Genomic DNA, 7,774 nt, shown 5'->3' on the forward strand with positions numbered 1-7,774 from the left:
ACCTTTGCAGAGGGCAAAGAGTTGAGGCTGTACTTTGGCAGGGGCAGGTTGAGGAGCTGCTGCTCAGGGTGAAAGTGCACCCTTGTGACTGAGCCAAAGGGGTGATGGGGAATGTCCTGTACCCCTGCTCCCCTCTGGAGTCCTGCCTCTGCACTGGCAGCCCCCTTGCATCCCTTGCTGCTCTGACTCCTGGAGGAGGTTCAACGCACCCCAGCAGAAAGCTGCCCACAGTTTTTTTTGCTGGCCTACGTTTATTCATGGGACAGTGAGTGAAATCCAGGGCAGGTTTTGACAAGCCCCAGGATGCAGGAAAAGAGGGAAGGCACCAGCTGCTACCAGAGGGAGAACCGAGAGGGTGTTGAGAGCTGCCACTTCACCCTGACTGCCACTCTGTGCTCCAATTACAACACTCACACTCATAGTGGTGCCTGGATCAACATAACAACTGTGGTTAGAAGAACTTCCCAAATTTGACAGAGACCTCTTTTTTTTCATGGGTTTCTACACTGGTGGCAGGCTGCACAGTTTATTTTAATGTGGATTTGGTACCCAGCACAATTCCTTCAGCCTTTGCTGCCTCAGCAGCCTTTCTAAGGTTGATATGTGGCTATACACAATCCTTTCCACTCTACCACCCTGTCATGCCAAAAAATTCCTGAGATCCCACTGAATTCCACAAGCCACCTCATTTATACACTCCAGTTCAACATTAAGTTCCTTGCAGTGTTTATTTAGTTTGAACCCTGACCAAAATTCCCAAGTGCTGTGTGTGTGCTCAGCTGGATGACTCCAGCCTTGTTCCTGGGCTGTGCTGGGGCAGGCACTGCTCACCCACTTGGGGTACAACCCTGCCATGGCTGTGGGAGTGGTGCCCTTCGGAAAAATGCTGTTGGGAAAGCAAAGGCATGAGCCAGGTAAGAGCACAAGCAGGGAAACTTCCTCCTCTCACCATCCATTCCTGCTGTGCAGGGGAAAAAGAGAGGGAAAGAACCAGTTAAAAAAAAAATAAAAAAATTAACAAGCCAACGCTCCCATGGGTGGGATGTAAACCCTCACCAATGATTCTTTTTTTAACAGAGAGATCCCTTGCGTGGTGGGGGCAGAAGGGTGACCAGACAGACCATCAGCAGTTTCCTGGCTGATTCCCATTTATCTTGTGGGTGATGCTCTGAGTTCCAGGGACCTCCAACAGTGCACGACTGAGTTTATATCTCACCCTGAAAATGGCTCAGCTCCATCTCTGTTCCCCTCTGATAGCAGAGTCCTCCCTGCCTGACCTTTTGTCACCAGGAGAGCGTAGCTCTGGACTCAGTCCAGCTTCCCTGGAAGCTGTGAGGGCTAATTTGTGTGTGTGAGGGAGAGTTAGGAAAGATGTCAGCTCCCTGATTCACGAGAGCCTCTCCATGCCCCGCAGTCAGTCCCTATGGGGGAAGTCTTGCTGCTTCACTGAGCCCTGGCCCTCTGACAGCTCCTTCGGACACTCACCAGTTATCACACACAGCCTCACCTGCTCACAGATCTCTTTCAAATTTTCCCTTCCCTTCCCACCCCTTTTGCCTCAATCAGGATATGGGGAGTTGAAATTTTAACAAGACGGGGAGTTAGCACAAAATTCTAAATTGAATTCTGGGTAGTTCTAATTTAGCTAATTCAGACTAAATGGGGACTTTCATCGAATCAGTATAGTTTGGGTTGGAAGTGCCCTTTAAAAGTCACCTCTCCAGAGCTGGGGACTCTGGTAGCCAGGCTGCTGCAGGTGTCTCGGTTCGTACCGCGGCTGGCACTGGTGCATTTGGCGGATGCCGCAGCCGGGGGCCGGCGCGGTCCCTGCAGCTCGGGGAGCCCAGGGTGCGGTGTCCGGAGCGCGGCCCCGCAGCCCGGGCCGCCCCGCCCGCCGCGGCCGCCCCGCCCCGCCGCTCCCCGCCCGCCGTCACGCAGCCGCCGCCGCCGCAGCGCCCGGGAGGCAGCGGCCAGGGGCAGCCGGAGGAGGCCGAGGCGGAGCGGAGCGCGCAGCTGCCGCCGGGCCGGAGGCAGGTAGGGCTGAGCCGGGCGGGGGTCCCGGGCCGGCCCCCCCGAGCCGCGGTGCGGGCGGCGGGACCCGGTCGCGCGTGGGAGCGGGGGTAGCCCGCAGCGCCCCGGGCGGGTTTGCTCACCCACGGCCCGTGGGAACGGAGATAAAACCGTGCCCTTACGTAATGCCGGGCATTGCGACACGGGGGCCTCGCTGGGGAGGCGCGGGTAGCGGGACAGCGAGCGCGGCGGTCCCGGCGCCGCATCCCGGGATGCCGCGGAGGCCGAGCCCAGAGAGCCGGGAGCCGGCCCCGTGACGGGAGCGGAAAGGTCACTGGGCCACGGCGGGCGAGCGGCTCCTGACGAGCGCTCCAGCAAGCGGCATCTCCCTGCTCCGGCTCGGGAAGCAAAGGTCGAAGGTGGCTGTTCCTGCACGGGTTTAGCACCGTCTTGGCTCTGACATCCCTTTCACCTCGCTCCTCCGCACCCCCGGGATCCTTCTGGCGGGTTGGCAAATTCATTCTGATAGTTACCAAAACCCCAAGCCTCAAGCCAAGCCGCCAAACTGATTTCTTCTTCCATTTTATTCTGCTTATTCTCAGAATGTAGCTTTTTACTTGTGGGGGATAATGTCTATTAAAAAAATCCCCGTGTCTCTGTTTTCCCCTCCTGTACCTAGCACAGTGGGGCCACAGCAGGAGCTGCCTCCATTCTGCCTTGTCACAGCCCTTGCTGGAAACAGCTCTTGCTGGAGGGGTTAAAGTCTTTGAGTCATTCAGTCTTTAGGTATCTGCAAAAAAAAAAAAAAAAAAAAAAAGAAAAACCAAAACCAACAAACACACACACAAAAAAAACGTAACAAAAATTTCAGAAAATGGAGTGGAGCTGACTCATCATCAGTGACCAATGCAGGGTTGTGTCTCTGGGGAATATTTATAGTGATTCCAGCAGAAACAGATCCCAGCTTGTTTCTCTGATGGCTTAGTGAGAATAGAGGTGTGTTCCAATTTGTTTTGTTGGGTGCAGTGGATGGTTGAATAATCACCTTTCTCATGGCATTCCACCTATGAATTTTTGTCAGAAATGGGCTTTTGCACTATTGCAATGACATTCCAGATTAATACCTCCCCCCAGCACTCTCCATCAAAGGTTTGCACTGATCCACCTTTTGTTCCTGCCCACATTTGGGGGTGTGAAGGTGTGGGGAGCATCACTGTTGGCTGCTGTAGCAGCAGGGGGATGTCCTCAGCCCTGGCACTGTTGGGACACACAGCTCAGGCCCTTGTGGGCTTGGAATCTGCTGCAGGTAGGGAAAAACACATCCACCGATGTAGCAGATGCTCCTCTTCTGTGTCAGCTATCACATTGTGCTGGAAGACAAAATTCCACTTTAATTACTCATTCCCGTTAATCTGGTGCTGGGTGTTCCTGCAGTGGGGCTGGGAAGAGGGACAGGTCCCTTCCTGAGTGCGCTGCTGAGGCGTGTGCTGGCCTGGGCCCTGCCAGGCTGGTGGCACCCAGTGGGACAGCAGCGCTGCTCTTCTCCTCCTCCACAGGTATTTAACAGAAACAGTTTAATTTAACATGTAGGGACTGTGGCTCTGTGTTCTTCCCTTGTAGTTTAGAACTAGCTACAGTTTAGTAGCTACAGCAAGCTGTGACATCCCCCAGGTTCACTTAATTGATACTTTCATGTGATAGTTTAATAAGGGGTTGCCATGCAACACTGCAGTTCTTTATGTATACCCATACAATTGAGGAAAAGGCTGTCTCTTCCTTTAATTCCGTAATTAGTATAGCCTAAATAATAATATTTACATTTGCTTTTACGGGGTTTATTTCCTTTATGCTCATCTGTTTATTGGGCTACAGAGGTACTGTCTAAACTCTTTAAATCTGCTCCATCATGCATGTAGTTTCAGAGCAAAACTCCAGCAGGAAGGCTGGGATCCTTCAAGTATCACAGGGATGCTGCACAGCCATATAATGCCTGCAACAAAAGAAATTGTGGACTCCCAATCTTAAATTTTGAGTCATAATGGTGCATGGATTATATGATACTGACACAGTAGCAAGTTGGGACAAAAAGTGTTGTTAAGTATCGTGTCTAAAAATGCTGAGTATTTATAAACCATATGCTTTTACTGGCTTCTCAAAAGCCTAGGGAATGTGCCCAACCTGATGTTTCACTTCTGTGTGACTGTATATGTATTTATGGGTAAATGTGTTCTTAAGTCTCTGTACAATCTGCCGAACCTGATCTGAAGCAGACTGTGGACATGACTTGAAGGGATTTGGGATTGGGACCATAAAACCCAAAGTGTGGAGCCAGCACTGAGCTCCCCGGGGAGCCTGGGATGTTGTACAGGGATGCTGGTGCCTCCAGCCAGCCATGGGATGTGGAGGGAGCTGGGCCCTGCTCTGTCTGAGAGTAAAACCCCATCCTTTGTGGTGTATTGACACAACAAAAATTGGCTGTGAAATGACACTGCCCAGGCTGGAGGTGCAGAAAGGCACCTAAAAACTGCTTAATTCCAAGGAATAATTTTTCCTTTAATGAGGGAGATAAATGCCAAGTAAATTAGTATTCTTTTTAACCTTGAGGCAAAAGACCCTCATGTGGGTTTTTCCCCATGCAGACAGACTGTACCTCATTGCATAACCCCATGCTGTCTGTCCCTCCCAGCTGTTCCCAGCAGCTGGAATGTGTCCACCCTGCAAGTAGCATCTTTTCATGCTTGTGGAGACAGGGAGCTAGAATATACAGAACTACTGGTACTATCAAGAAATGTTACATGAGTTCAGATTTATTGGGAAAAAATGTGGCTACATAAGGATAAATCCAACCTTTTTACTTTCTTAGCCTTGAATCTGACTTCCATTGTCTTTATGGGAATTTTATTCTTGTAATGGGTTTGATTCTTAACTTTTTAGATTGTTCCTTTCCTCATGTAAATATCATAAACCTGATAAATATGTGCAGGGAAGGTTTAATCTAGGCATGTATGACAGTTAGCAAGCAGTGATGAGTTCTCCTTTGGTTGCAGCCAACTCGTGTATTTGCCAGGGCATCCTGTGGGTTTGCTACTTTTTGGACTGAATTTGATTTAATTGTTCAAAACTGTATCACAGAGTGAAAACTTTGCCATCTCTGACCCTGGAAAATATTCAAATTTGGCCTGCTGTGATGAAGTCTTCACTGAAGCTGCCTTTTGGGTCCTGCAGCTCCAAAGGGAACTCTGATTTTTTTCCCTGTGGCAGTTGTAAATCAGGCATTCCTGGAGGTATGCTCACAGCAGCACTTGGTGCTTACTCCTCCTCAGTTCTGGTTTTCTTCAGTCATCACTTGTGCAATGGTGTTTCTTACTCCAGAAAATCAAAATATTTTCCCATGTAGAACACGTTACAGATGCTCTACTTGGCCTGCTATGTGGGGGCGTTGAGGTCCATAGTCACACTGAGCTATTTGCACTGTTGGACAAGGATAAAAGCAATGAATTCATTTCAGTCCAAACCTAATCTGAGTTAATGTGCAGGGATCCCGCTGGTGAAAAGCAAGGGCACTTGGCCATGGCCATTCCTTGATCCTTTAAGAGTTTGAATCCCTGCTAAGCATGCTTGTCTTACAACCTGTACTCTCATAGGATGTAATCAGTTTTGTTTTCCATCTGTTAAACAAGAGGCTTCTTATTAGCCAGTGCAAACAGAAATAATTATTTTTGTTTTGTTCTTGCTGACAACAGCAAGGTTAACCAGCAAGTACACAGCTCCTAGCGTTTTCCACACTCAGCAATTTTAAACACCTTGCTCTGTGTGTGATATATGGTTTGCCTTACAACCAGCAGGGATTTGGCTTTCAGTATTGTCCCCTAATTATAGTAATTGTCTAAGTGGAGCTCTCATGTCTCCCAGTGTTCTGGGCACAGACTGCAGCAGTGGAGCAGCCTGGCACAGCTCGTGCACCTGACAAACCTGGCCACATCCAGGGGATACACAGTTTTGTTAGGGAATAAAACTTGGCTTTGTGGGTTTGGAGGAGGGAAAAACATGACTGAGAAAATCTAACCCAAAAGCATACAGCATTTGTTTATGAAGAAAATATTTTGATTTTATGAAGTGACTCAAAGGGACTGTTGATAAAATAGATCTGATAGATTCCGAGATGCAGCTGGCAGAGCGGTGCATTATCTTTCAAAGCAATCCTTATTTGCTTTTTCAAGTATAGAGATTTGCAATATTTTTAATTTTTGATGATGCCAAATGGCAATATCCATCAGAGGGTTCTCATGGGGCTGGGCTGCTCTTGCAAGGCAGAAGCATTTGCTGTACACAGACAGCTCTTAGTGACTCCTGACGTCCCTCTCCTGAGTGGTACCTGACTTTAGGGGGTGATTTCCAAGCAGGGCATTGTATCTGCTTCCACTGACTTCAATGAGGAGCAGAGGAATTACTCACATGAATATGGTAATACTTTCTTAGGGTTTTTTTCTGCTTATGTTTTTTGGTTTGGTTTTTTTTTTTTTCCCTTTTTCTCCCTGTTTTGTTCCCTCTAGGATAGGGATTCTTCCTTTATGCAATAGCAATATCCTGCTTTAACAGGCACCAGCTTGTTGTCTGGAGTGCTTGAGGTGCTGAGTGACTGCTGAAAGTCCCTATCTGATCTTGATGGGGTGGTGAGCTTGTCTGAGAACTGCATCCCAGTCTGCAGCCAGAGATATTAAAGCACCCTCGTGTTCAGAGCTAGTGAGTTTGTGTGGGATTTAAAGGTGTAGTTTCTGCTAACATTGAATAATCTGGAGTGAGAATGTCTGGAAGTTTTTTAAGCATTTGCATGCATATGTAGTAAACTGCTAATTACTTTTGAATAGCCAAAACATTTGTGAATGTGGAATTTAGTGGAACATCTTATATTGATAGCTTTATAAGTACGATTTATCTCCTTTGCTGTGTAGAATTTGGAAATCTTGTCTACAAAGACAGAAGATGTGCACCATTTCAGATAGCTTAATTTTGTTTCCCCTAAAGAAATTACTTTATTTGAATAAGGGAGTAGAAATTATTGTACTTGAATAAGAAAGGAGATTTGCTTGGTTTGTTCCCCTCAGGATCCTATTTTCTCCTCCATGTATGGTGAGACAGTTTTCCCAGTGGCTGAGAAAATGGGATGTATTTATCTCTTTTGCAGGAGGCCGCTGAACTAAGAATGTCAGGGCCTGCTGAGGATGGGAAAGTGAGGAGCTCCATGGCAGTGTGGGAACCCCTAAGAAACGAAACACAGTGGAGAAAGCTGCCCCTGCAGTGTCCCCACCACTGGGCTGTGCCTTTGCAGGGAGCTCCAGTCTGTATTTTGCTGCTGAAGTAGGGTTGTGGGCCCTTCTGATGGCCTGACTTCACAAGGTGGCCTCCCTGCAGCCTGAATTTTTCTCAGCAAGCTCATTTTTTATCAGGTGCACAGAAAAAAACCTTGAAAGTCAATGTCTAAGGAGGCACCTTAACCCATTAATAGAGATAGCAAAGTCAAAGAAAACGGAAGCATAAGAATGACCACTTATTCATTTTGCTGACATGAATGTTATCCATTTGCTGTTCTGAATTAGGGGAAGAGAGATGTTCCTTATGGTAGATGCTTGTTCTGTTTACATTTCCTTAGTGAATGAGCTGGGGCCCTAATGCTTTACATCAGAATGCAGAGATCAATGTGAGAAACAGGAATCTTTTCCTGAAAAAAACATAAGTTCATTCATGCAGTTACACTGATAAGAAA

Source organism: Cyanistes caeruleus, chromosome 15, assembly GCF_971803275.1.
Source record: "Cyanistes caeruleus chromosome 15, bCyaCae1.hap1.1, whole genome shotgun sequence".
Classification (NCBI taxonomy): Eukaryota; Metazoa; Chordata; class Aves; order Passeriformes; family Paridae; genus Cyanistes; species Cyanistes caeruleus.